The sequence below is a fragment of the Marmota monax genome, unplaced genomic scaffold (genome assembly GCF_021218885.2).
Source record: "Marmota monax isolate L192 unplaced genomic scaffold, Marmota_monax_Labrador192_F-V1.1 WCK01_AAM20220418_F8-fsc00273, whole genome shotgun sequence".
NCBI lineage: Eukaryota > Metazoa > Chordata > Mammalia > Rodentia > Sciuridae > Marmota > Marmota monax.
This window is the reverse complement of record NW_026692357.1, coordinates 298,512-310,340: the sequence shown is the minus strand read 5'-3', so window position 1 is coordinate 310,340 and position 11,829 is coordinate 298,512. Positions and strand designations below refer to the sequence as shown.

Below are 11,829 nucleotides of genomic sequence, written 5' to 3'. Positions count from 1 at the left end.
GGAAAATGTGAGTGAATGAGTAATGAAGGAGAGCTGGCCCAACAAGATCTATAGGAATTAACATTCTGTGATACTGGCCCAAGAGTAAAGCATTTACTCATTGGAAAAGAGTCCATTTCCCAGAAGCAAATGCTGGGAGAGAAAAACTTAATGGATAACAAGGAAAGAACAATTAATTCAATAAATGGTTTAGAAAAATTTGTATGCTTGGTGGAAAAAAGTCAATTAAGACCTTTAATCCATATCACACACAAAAATGAACTTGGGATGTGGCTCAGTGGTAGAGCATTTGCCTGGCATGCAGGAGGCCCTGGGTTCAATTGCCAGCACCAGGGACTAAAAAAAAAAAAAAATTGAAGAAGAATTAAATTGTAAATGTTGAAATCTGACACATTAAAAATAATCATTTGGGTTTTTAAAAACAGGAACATTTAACTGCTATCTAGCTAACCATCCAAGTAGCTAATCAGTGGAAGAAATTATAAAACAAGCTGCAAATATTTGATGACTACCTAGGATCAACAACAGCATTACAAAGACACTGGCCTTCTCCTGTAGTCACAAATGCTTACAAGTGGTCATTTTGTGTCCTACCACATATATGGCAGCTCATCCACCTCGCGATAGCCACTGCTGACCCTCTATGGTCACAGCCAAGGTAAAGCTCATGTGCCATCTGGGATTTCAGACACTTGCCGGAAATGAAAAGCTTGAAGAGTGAAAAAAAATACTGTAAAATTGCTTAAGATATATTTTAAAAACTGGAGAACTATATGCCACAAGGATTATAAGCAAATTGTTTCCAGCGGAAAAACAGCCAAAGAGTTACTCATAGTAAAGGAAAAACAGACTAACAAGCCAACAAATTCCTCAAACATCAGTAGGGAAAAGACGTTTGAATTTTTAAAACATTATGGTGTCATTTTTTTCTTTTTTTTGCCTAGTAAATTTGCAATCCATTTTCTTCTTCTTTTTTTTCTTAATAAATCCCTGATTTCTGTTAGACTTCTTTGTCGGGGACAATATCATTCACTCCAACTTGGTACTGAATTGCCACAAACTGATTGTCAGTAAGTAATGAAACTTAAAATTATCCATGCAAGTTACTCCTTTTCTAGAACCATTTTTTAAATAAATAATACAGTCATATGTTCAGTGAGGTTTGCTCTATTTATGCAGAACTGTTAACATCAGAAATGTTCAACACTAAGGGAATGACTAAATAATCTTACTATGCTATTAAGATGAAATGATAACTGAAAGTTAGAATTTTTAAGATATTTTTAATTATGTGGCAATGTAGAATGCAAGACACATATCTGAGTGGGTAGTCTGCTCACCGGGATATGTGTGTGTGTGCACATGTGTGTGTGTGTGTGTGTACACAAAGAAAAAGCAAGTATAGATTTCCCAACAAGGGGATTGCCTGCTTGCACCCTAACAGTTATGTAGATTGAAGTACACACCCACCTTCAAAAATAACTGAACAGGTTCTTGCAGCTAAGAACAACTAACATACATAATTACTTCCTTTTATTTTTTATACATATTTTCCAAAATATTTTCAAATGACCATTTATTACTTGCACCAATGCTAGAACACAGGACTTTAAAAGAAGTTTCTGTGAGGAAGTGACTGTGGCTTTTCTTGGTCTTATATTCAACTTTCTTTGAAGGGACCAAGAGGTCTCTATAACTGTGTATCTCTGAGTGTGGGAAACCACAGAGAAGAAACCTGGAGACATTTGATCTCAGTTGAGACTAACAGAACCTGACTTTATCAGGAGACATCCTGGGGTTCATCGATATGTCTAGTGGAAGACCCAGGGCCCTGAATGGAGTCCTTGAATCTACAGCATGTGTGTGGCTTATTAGGTTATTCTCTAAATTCAACTGAATAATACTTCTAGAAAAATTAGTAAGCAAATTCGCATATGCCACACACACTATGTCCACAACAGACATTGTCCCTCCAAAATTTCTTATGCTGAAATCTCTTATATTAGATTTCTTACATTGAAATCTGAGAATGTGACTATTAGAGACAGTCTTTAAAAAGGTGATTAAAGTAAAATGAGGTTGTTAGAGTGGAACACCAAACTCTGTACTGATAAGAAGAGGAGATCAGGACAGGGGCATACACAAAGGGAAGAGCAAGAGGACCTAGGGAGAAGATTGTCTCAGGAGCCACCAAATCTGCTGATTCCTTGATATTGGATTCCAGCCTCCAGAACTGTGAGACAATGGGTTTCTGTTGTTTACCTCATTTTGTTATGGCAATTCCAGGAAGTTCATAGATCATGCTTCAAAAGCAACTTGTCATTTAGCACTACTCAGAAAATGGACTCTAACCTGACCACGAATGAAAGGCCTCCATATGCATAAACTTTGTCCTCTTTATTCCTTGTCATCACTATAGATAAGATAACCCTGAAAATCTGATGTGACACTTGACATGGAAATATGTGCCTTCCCATCTAATTTAAATATGGTTAAATATATGTGATGAGAGCTAAGCATATGTTTTTCATGTGGCAAACAGAAGGACTAGGCACTGAAGTACCATTTCTCATCTCTCTCTCTCTGAGGCCCATTTGAAGTACATAGCAAGGAATTTAGGGACTAGAGCCAGGTTAGGGTGATGTGGTCTGTCCATTGGGCTGATACACTTTGCTTAGTGACCCATTGAGCAAGTCTCCAAATCTGTCTGAGCTATTACAAAACAAGAGTCTGAGCCTCAAAACTATACAGGCGGATGGGTAATGGATGACCTGCTCACACTCTGGCATAATTTTCAAAATGTTGTGTTCAGAGAAGACAGCAGAGGGCACAAAGCTTTTCCTCAGAAGTACGTATGACCCTAAATACATTAAAGCTACCAGGAAGTGCCATGCGTATCCACAGGGCTGTGACCTAGTTCAGCCTTCCTGTCTACTGAGTTGTGTGTGTTTTTTTATTTTTTATTTTTTCCTAAGCTGGAAGCCCACGGCCTCCAGGGGTGGGCTGCCTTGGAAGGCCAAGCTGGAAGAAATTGGTTGCGACTCAAGTGTGCCTCGGCTGAGATTTCCAAGAGTAAATGCGAGTGTCATGAGAAGGCAACGTGGCCCAAGCTCTGGTCATCCAAATATCAGCATCTGCATTTCACTCAGAGCACAATATTAGGAAGCCTGCGGGGTTCCCAGGGCTCTTTTCCTCCTTGAAATCTCCCCTTTGATCAGCAAGTGTGACTCATGGATTCCAGCTCTGACACAAATGCCTTGAATGAATGCAAACTAACAAGAAGCAGAAGACGGCTTTCTTTAAGCATATTCCAGAAAGTTCTGACAAGTTTGGGGAAATTGTGAAGCCATTAAGTCATAATAGCAGAACACAGCTCTGACTGAGCCAGAAAATATGCAAATGAAGAGAAGCAGTGGGCAACAGATTGCTGTGGAACCCAGGATGCAAAACAGACCTCCTGGGAGTGGGTGTCACCCTCATGCTGAGAAAATGTCTGGAGTTTTTCACTAAGAACTTATAGGAGGCTTGGATAGAAACAGCCCCCTGATCTGACCTCCTCAGTGACCAAGAATACAGGTGCCTGAATTCAGATTTGCAATTTCTGAAACCCACAGCTAGACATTCTGAGATGGATGCTGAGATGACAGGCGTAGGGGACATTTCATGCATTGTGGAGAGTGAGATTTTACTCAATCTTGTGTTGACCAGTGATGCTTTTAGGATTTTATGATTGAAGCATAGTGTGGTTGGTAAAAAGAAAGCACCTCGTGTTATGACATGCTTGTTGCCTAAACCTAAGTCTGTTTTTATTCTTAAAGAGAAAATTATACCATACCTTTTTTTGTTGCTGTTTTTGTTCACGATTTTTTTTCTTTTTCATTAGTGCATGATAGTTATACTAATGGCAGGATTCATTTGACTTATTCATAAATGCATATAACAAAGTTTTATTTTGATTCCTAATACTTCCTTCCTCCTTTGTCTACCTGACCCCCTTCCTCTACTCTATTGGTCTTCCTTCTATTTATTTATTTTTCTTTTTTAATTGGTGTAACATAGTTGTATATAAAATTGGAACTCCTTTAATATGTATTGTTTAATCAAGATCCACTTCCATGAACATCTTATGCTGTAATCAATAATATTTTTTAAGCAACTTGATAAACATACACACAAAACCCATCTTTAGTATATAACAATAATAAATATGAAAGTGCTATGTTCTGGGTATTATTGTACAGTACTAATATAACAACATCACATTTGTGCCCCCCTTACCTGTTCTCACTTCTGGGGAGCATTGGCCCATGTTGTAAGATTGTCAGGCCTCTTGGATGAGCTGGTGGGACTGCGAGTGTACGGAATCCTGAGCCAGGATCACAAAGTGATCTCATATATTTCAGCACTGGGACCAAATCCCCACGCACCTTAAGAAGCACACACAATAGTGACAAACAGGCAGAATTCATCACAAACAGTAAACACCTCCAAATACTGCACTTATAGAAACTGCCATTGCTGCACTTTGGGGGTTCCCCTGACTCACCCCTGCTCTGCCATTCCTCAGATGATCTAGGGAAACTGGCTGCCTTGTCTGTGCCTCATTCCTCATCTCTAATGGGGTGAACGATCATATATCTTGGGGTTTTGAAAGGAATTTGTGAGTCAATATTATGTAAAGGGCTAAAGTGTGCCTAGCATTGAACAAGGCTTCAACTAGCTACTAGAGAAAGAGGCAGAAATAGAATCAAATGCTGCCTAAGCCAAACCATCCCTCTGTGTGGAATATGGGTACAGGAGGCACACTGAAGTATGGGAAAACAGGGAACAGTTGAGCAAACTACACTAGTATTTAAGCTGATGTTTGGGGGAACCAACCAAGTGTCTGGAATGTTCTGTGTCTGGCACAATGCAAGGCATCAGGAGCATATCTGAGCATTATAATACTCACCTTACAAGAGTTCCAAGCCAAAGTCAGAAGGACCGGGTTTGTTTTAATGGTGTGACACAAATACTTAGAAATATAGGCAAAGGCTCTAGTAGCCCAGGAAGTCCTGACAGAGGTTACCTATTAAGGAAGTCTTGAAATACAGGTAAAATATCATGGAGGAAAGTAATTTGAAAAGGCTTAAAATCAGAGTTAGAATAATGAATCTAGACAGCACTGGGAATTAAATTACAGAAAGGCCTAAGAAGCATCAACCCCGAAATGGAGGATTAAGTTAAAAAATTCAGTATTGGAAACATAAAGTTTAAAACATTGTACTGAAACGACATGAAAGCATAATTTTTAAATCATCTTTAAAATTGTTTCAAATTCTATTTTTTTCTTTAAATATATTCCTGACACCAGTGTTCTACTTCTCTTTTTGACTAAGAAGAAAAGAATATTTTCAAATGAGAAAATTCAGTCTTCAGTCTTCAATTTGAAATGATCTTGGTACCAGCTCAAAAGAGTACATTAAACTACACAATAGCAGTCACATGTAGATTAAAGTTAGGCATTACAGACTCAAAATATTGCTATTTTACTATTGTTATCGCTTCATTGTTAAGGTACTATACATATCTTACACTTCCTTTTCTTTGTAGGATTGTGTTCTGTTCTCACAATCTTCATGTGTTCCAAAGAAACCGTTTCATTTCATCTCTGCAGAATCTGGGAGAAACAAGAAATTCTGTATCATCCTAACAGATTGTTATAAGGATCTAATTTTAACCTCACAGATTACATACTCCAAGTCAATTCATCTTCACCCGATTATTATTTAATACTGCACCATTCACTCATTGTTCCTAGGAGCCTTTGATATATAAAGAGAAAGGAAAGCTCTAAATTTGAAAAAATTCAAGGCTAGTGGTTGTTAATATGCGTGTGTCCTAGCATTTCTGGATTTAAACCTTAGCTCTGCCACTTAATATGATATTTAATTAGATTCACTTTCTTGTCTACAAAATGGGGATGCTGATAGGTTTTTACCCCCCAGGGCCACAGTGAGGATTAAAAACCAACACATAAAAGGCCTTTGCAACCAGACCCTCATATGACATGAAGGCTGAGGTTGGACGTGACTTTTGTGCTAGGGGTGTTAAGAGAAAACAGTGATACTTACTGATGCATATTTTCGTTCAGCAAAAATATAATGAGTGATTACATAGCAGGAGCTGCATTAAAGGTCTGGAACAAAAAAAAAAGATGAAACTCTTAAGAACTTCATTGTGCACTTAGGTAAAATGACAGGTAAGCACTTCGTTACAATGTATAACGCAAGGCAATTAATAAAGTGTCTTCAAAGTGCTCTCTTTGTAAGAAGAATCCATTTTTAACTCACAGGAATGTAAATTTATGTCCCTGCAAAGAAAAGAGTATTTGATCATGTTCCATCGATCAAATTCAGTACCAGAAACATCCATATGGCACAAAGTAGCAGTCTTTGGGGACTGTAGTAAGCCCTGAAGCAAAGATAAGATGTGGCTGCAGCACCTGCACTGGACCCTGACCTCCCAGCTGGAGGAGAGCGTGGTGTGGCCATCAGGGTCTGTTCAGAATCAGTAAAACTTCTGCATCAGCACCTGGGCTGGAGTGTTCCAGGTCTGCAGGGGACTGTCATGAACCCACACCTGAGGGAGCAGAGCCAGCAAACATGGCATCCTGGGTTCTGCCAATCCACAGCCCACCCACAAGGACAAGCCCTTCATCAATTGCAAGTGATGTCCTAGATGAGGATTTCATAAGATTGAGAGCTCTACCCTTTTCTTGGTCTGACAATGAGATCAAGACAAGTTGTGGATGGTGCTTCTCTCCAGAACAAGGCCCAAATGATGGGAAGGCAAGGATCAGCAGAGTTTCCCCCATGGGCACCATGGAGAGTGTCCCACTGCCTGAGAAGCAAAGATGACAGATGCCCGGTATAAGCCCAAGGTGCAACCCATGGGTTCATTTAGAGGAATCTGGGCCTCTTCAAACAGAGAGTACGGCTTGGGGCCTTTCCCGCCATGCCTGCCTTGTTTTGGGGGAACTAGATATTAAACAGCTGTAGAGAGTTGAATAGACCACATATTCTAAGAGGGTCATGGGCCCTTCCAAGCTGTTCTCACTCTTTCTGAGTGCCCTTAGTTTAAACAAAGGCCAGCATTAAGACAATCACCTATGGCTAATTAATAATTCACCAATGGGTCAAGCTTTAGGATCTAAGCTGTTATGATGCCATGTCCTGAAAACATATTTTCCAATATTTTTTACATCAAAGCAGACATATAATATTGATAAAGCTCATGGAATAACAGGTGTCATGCTCCTCAATGAAGGATGGTCAAGGGCCCTGAGGTTCGTTCCCAGGCTCCACCCACTACCTGACAGCTGAAGGGGGTCAATGTATCTACACACCTGTAACAATTCATGACACAGCTCACTTGAAATCTTGGCTGGGAAACTCTAGTCTCTAAAGCAGAACCAGGGACAAAGAGCTTATCTTTCCTTCTTTATCTTCTTTTACTTACACCACTGTTTGATTGTGAGCCTTGTTACTAGGTTTGGTAGACTGTTTTCAAAACAAGAACCAATATAAATAAATAAGATTAAATAAATAGTTCCATGCTATAACTCATTTATAAATACAAAAAGATATATGCAAAACATGTCCAGAAGAATTAGGGTAGAGAATTAATGAGGGTATTTCCTTCCAACTTTCCCATTTCGTAAGTCCTCCACGACATGAAAAAGAATACGTCAGCTGACAGTAGAGAGGAGATTTTGCTTGGTGGGGCTTCTCCCCATCCTTTCATTATGCGTGAAGAAATGTGTCCCGAGCACTAGCCATTGTCTGTTTAGACTGTGATAACCTGAACCAGCGAAGCAGCACCCAGAGTTAATGAACTTACAGAAGCCAAGGAGCTCTTGTTTGGAATATGCTGGTGCGGCTTCTGTATTGTTGTTACTAAAGAAGTAAATAAAATGTGGCTGAATAACCCAGTAGCAAAACACAAATACTGAGATTGGCAGAATCTGCAATAACTTAAGGTGAGCGTTCACTTGCTTGATTCTATGGCTGAGCCTGTCTTCAAATCCACAAGACTGCTGGGCTAGGAAGAAATGACAGCAGAATCACTTTTCTTTTCTCTACTGGGTCCTGTATCACTTTCCTAGCTGGGCACTATTGCCCTCATTATGAACTGTTGACATTTGGGGACAATTCAGTGATGTACATGCTATTTAGGTTCAGGTCCTTGTCACTCTGAAAGTCTCAGTTCTCCCAAACTTTTTTTTTTTAAGAGAGAGAGAGAGAGAGAGAGAGAATTTTTTAATATTTATTTTTTTTTTTTTTTAGTTTTCGGAGGACACAACATCTTTGTATGTGGTGCTGAGGATTGAACCTGGGCTGCATGCATGCCAGGCGAGCATGCTACCGGTTGAGCCACATCCCCAGCCCTCTCCCAAACTTAAACAATTAAGACTCCCATTACACCCTGTTGCAAAAGTTGTGTTTGCTTTCTTTTTTTTTTTTTTTTTCTGCTCTGTTAATTTTATTTTGTATTTTTCTTGTAAACTTTATAACTCTTTCCTATTAGTGTTTTTTTTTTATTGTTGGTTGTTCAAAACATTACATAGTTCTTGATATATCATCTTTCACACTTTGCTTCAAGTGGGTTATGAACTCCCATTTTTAGCCCATATACAGATTGCAGAATCACATCAATTACACATCCACTGATTTACATATTGCCATACTAGTGACTGTCATGTTGTGCTACCTTTCCTATCCTCTACTATCCCCCCTCCCCTCCCCACCCCTCTTCTCTCTCTACCCCCTCTGCTGACCTTCATTTCTCCCCCTTGTATTATTTTTCCCTTTCCCCTCATTTCCTCTTGTATGTTCTTTTGTATAACCCTGAGGGTCTCCTTCCATTTCCATGCAATTTCCCTTTTCTCTCCCTTTCCCTCCCACCTCTCATCTCTGTTTAATGTTAATCTTCTTCTCATGCTCTTCGTCCCTACTCTGTTCTTAGTTACTCTCCTTATATCAAAGAAGACATTTGGCATTTGTTTTTTAGGGATTGGCTAGCTTCACTTAGCATAATCTGCTCTAGTGCCATCCATTTCCCTGCAAATTCTATGATTTTGTCATTTTTTAATGCAGAGTAATACTCCATTGTGTATAAATGCCACATTTTTTAAATCCATTCGTCTATTGAAGGGCAACTGGGTTGGTTCCACAGTCTTGCTATTGTGAATTGACTGCTATGAACATCGATGTAGCAGTGTCCCTGTAGCCTGCTCTTTTTAGGTCTTTAGGGAATAGACCAAGAAGGGAAATAGCTGGGTCAAATGGTAGCTCCATTCCCAGCTTTCCAAGAAATCTCCATACTGCTTTCCAAATTGGCTGCACCAATTTGCAGTCCCACCAGCAATGTACAAGTGTACCCTTTTCCCCACATCCTCGCCAGCACTTGTTGTTGTTTGACTTCATAATGGCTGCCAATCTTACTGGAGTGAGATGGTATCTTAGGGTGGTTTTGATTTGCATTTCTCTGACTGCTAGAGATGGTGAGCATTTTTTCATGTACTTGTTGATTGATTGTATGTCCTCCTCTGAGAAGTGTCTGTTCAGGTCCTTGGCCCATTTGTTAATTGGGTTGTTTGTTCTCTTATTGTCTAATTTTTTGAGTTCTTTGTATACTCTGGATATTAGGGCTCTGTCTGAAGTGTGAGGAGTAAAGATTTGTTCCCAGGATGTAGGCTCTCTATTTACCTCTCTTATTGTTTCTTTAGCTGAGAAAAAACTTTTTAGTTTGAGTAAGTCCCATTTGTTGATTCTAGTTATTAACTTTTGTGCTATGGGTGTCCTATTGAGGAATTTGGAGCCTGACCCCACAGTATGTAGATCGTAGCCAACTTTTTCTTCTATTAGACGGCATGTCTCTGATTTGATATCAAGCTCCTTGATCCATTTTGAATTAACTTTTGTGCATGGCGAGAGAAAGGGATTCAGTTTCATCTTTTTGCATATGGATTTCCAGTTTTCCCAGCACCATTTGTTGAAGATGCTATCCGTCCTCCATTGCATGCTTTTAGCCCCTTTATCAAATATAAGATAGTTGTAGTTTTGTGGATTGGTTTCTGTGTCCTCTATTCTGTACCATTGGTCCACCCTCCTGTTTTGGTACCAGTACCATGCTGTTTTTGTTACTATTGCTCTATAGTATAGTTTGAAGTCTGGTGTGGATATACCGCCTGATTCACACTTCCTGCTTAGCATTGTTTTTGCTATTCTGGGTCTTTTATTTTTCCATATGAATTTCATGATTGCTTTCTCTATTTCTACAAGAAATGCCTTTGGGATTTTGATTGGCATTGCATTAAACCTATAGAGAACTTTTGGTAATATCACCATTTTGATGACGTTAGTTCTGCCTATCCACGAACAGGGTATATTTTTCCATCTTCTAAGATCTTCTTCTATTTCTCTCTTTAGGGTTCTGTAGTTTTCATTGTATAAGTCTTTCACCTCTTTTGTTAGGTTGATTCCCAAGTATTTTTTTTTGAAGATATTGTGAATGGAGTGGTTGTCCTCATTTCCATTTCACAGGATTTGTCGCTGATATACAGGAATGCCTTTGATTTATGCGTGTTGATTTTATATCCTGCCACTTTGCTGAATTCATTTATTAGCTCTAATAGTTTCTTTGTAGACCCTTTTGCGTCTGCTAGGTATAGAATCATATCATCTGCAAATAGTGATAATTTAAGTTCTTCTTTTCCTATTTTTATGCCTTTAATTTCTTTCGTCTGTCTAATTGCTGTGGCCAGTGTTTCGAGAACTATGTTGAACAGAAGTGGTGAGAGAGGGCATCCCTGTCTTGTTCCAGATTTTAGAGGGAATGCCTTCAATTTTTCTCCATTCAGAATGATGCTAGCCTGAGGTTTAGCATAGATTGCTTTTACAATATTGAGGTATGTTCCTGTTATCCCTAGTTTTTCTAGAGTTTTGAACATAAAGGGATGCTGCACTTTGTCGAATGCTTTTTCCGCATCTATCGAGATGCTCTTATGGTTCTTATTTTTAAGTCTATTGATGTGGTGAATAACATTTATTGATTTCCGTATATTGAACCAGCCTTGCATCCCAGGGATGAATCCTACTTGATCATGGTGCACAATTTTTTTGATATGTTTTTGTATCCGATTCACCAGAATTTTATTGAGAATTTTTGCATCTAGGTTCATTAGAGATATTGGTCTGAAGTTTTCTTTCTTTGAAGTGTCTTTGTCTGGTTTAGGTATCAGGGTGATGTTGGCCTCGTAGAATGAATTTGGAAGTTCTCCCTCTTTTTCTATTTCCTGAAGTAGCTTGAAAAGTATTGGTATTAGTTCCTCTTTAAAGGTTTTGTAAAATTCTGCTGTATACCCATCCGGTCCTGGGCTTTTCTTAGTTGGTAGTCTTTTGATGGTTTCTTCTATTTCCTCGATTGATATTGGTCTGTTTAGGTTGTCTATATCCTCCTGACTCAATCTGGGCAGATCATATGACTTCAGAAATTTATCGATGCCTTCACTATCTTCTAATGTATTGGAGTATAAGGATTCAAAATAATTTTTGATTATCTTCTGTATTTCTGAAGTGTCTGTTGTGATATTGCCTTTTTCATCCCGTATGTTAGTAATTTGAGTTCTCTCTCTTCTTCTCTTTGCTAGCATGGCTAAGGGTCTGTCGATTTTGTTTATTTTTTCAAAGAACCAACTTTTAGTTTTGTCAATTTTTTCAATTGTTTCTTTTGTTTCGATTTCATTAATTTCAGCTCTGATTTTCATTATTTCTTGCCTTCTACTTC

General features: G+C 38.9%; 1 non-coding gene across 1 annotated transcript; it reads left to right on the top strand.

The window, feature by feature from the left end:
- Positions 1–261: 261 nt before the first annotated feature.
- Positions 262–335, top strand: Trnaa-ggc (transfer RNA alanine (anticodon GGC)). The gene has a single exon. It is a non-coding gene; the product is annotated as a tRNA-Ala (tRNA).
- Positions 336–11,829: the final 11,494 nt, after the last annotated feature.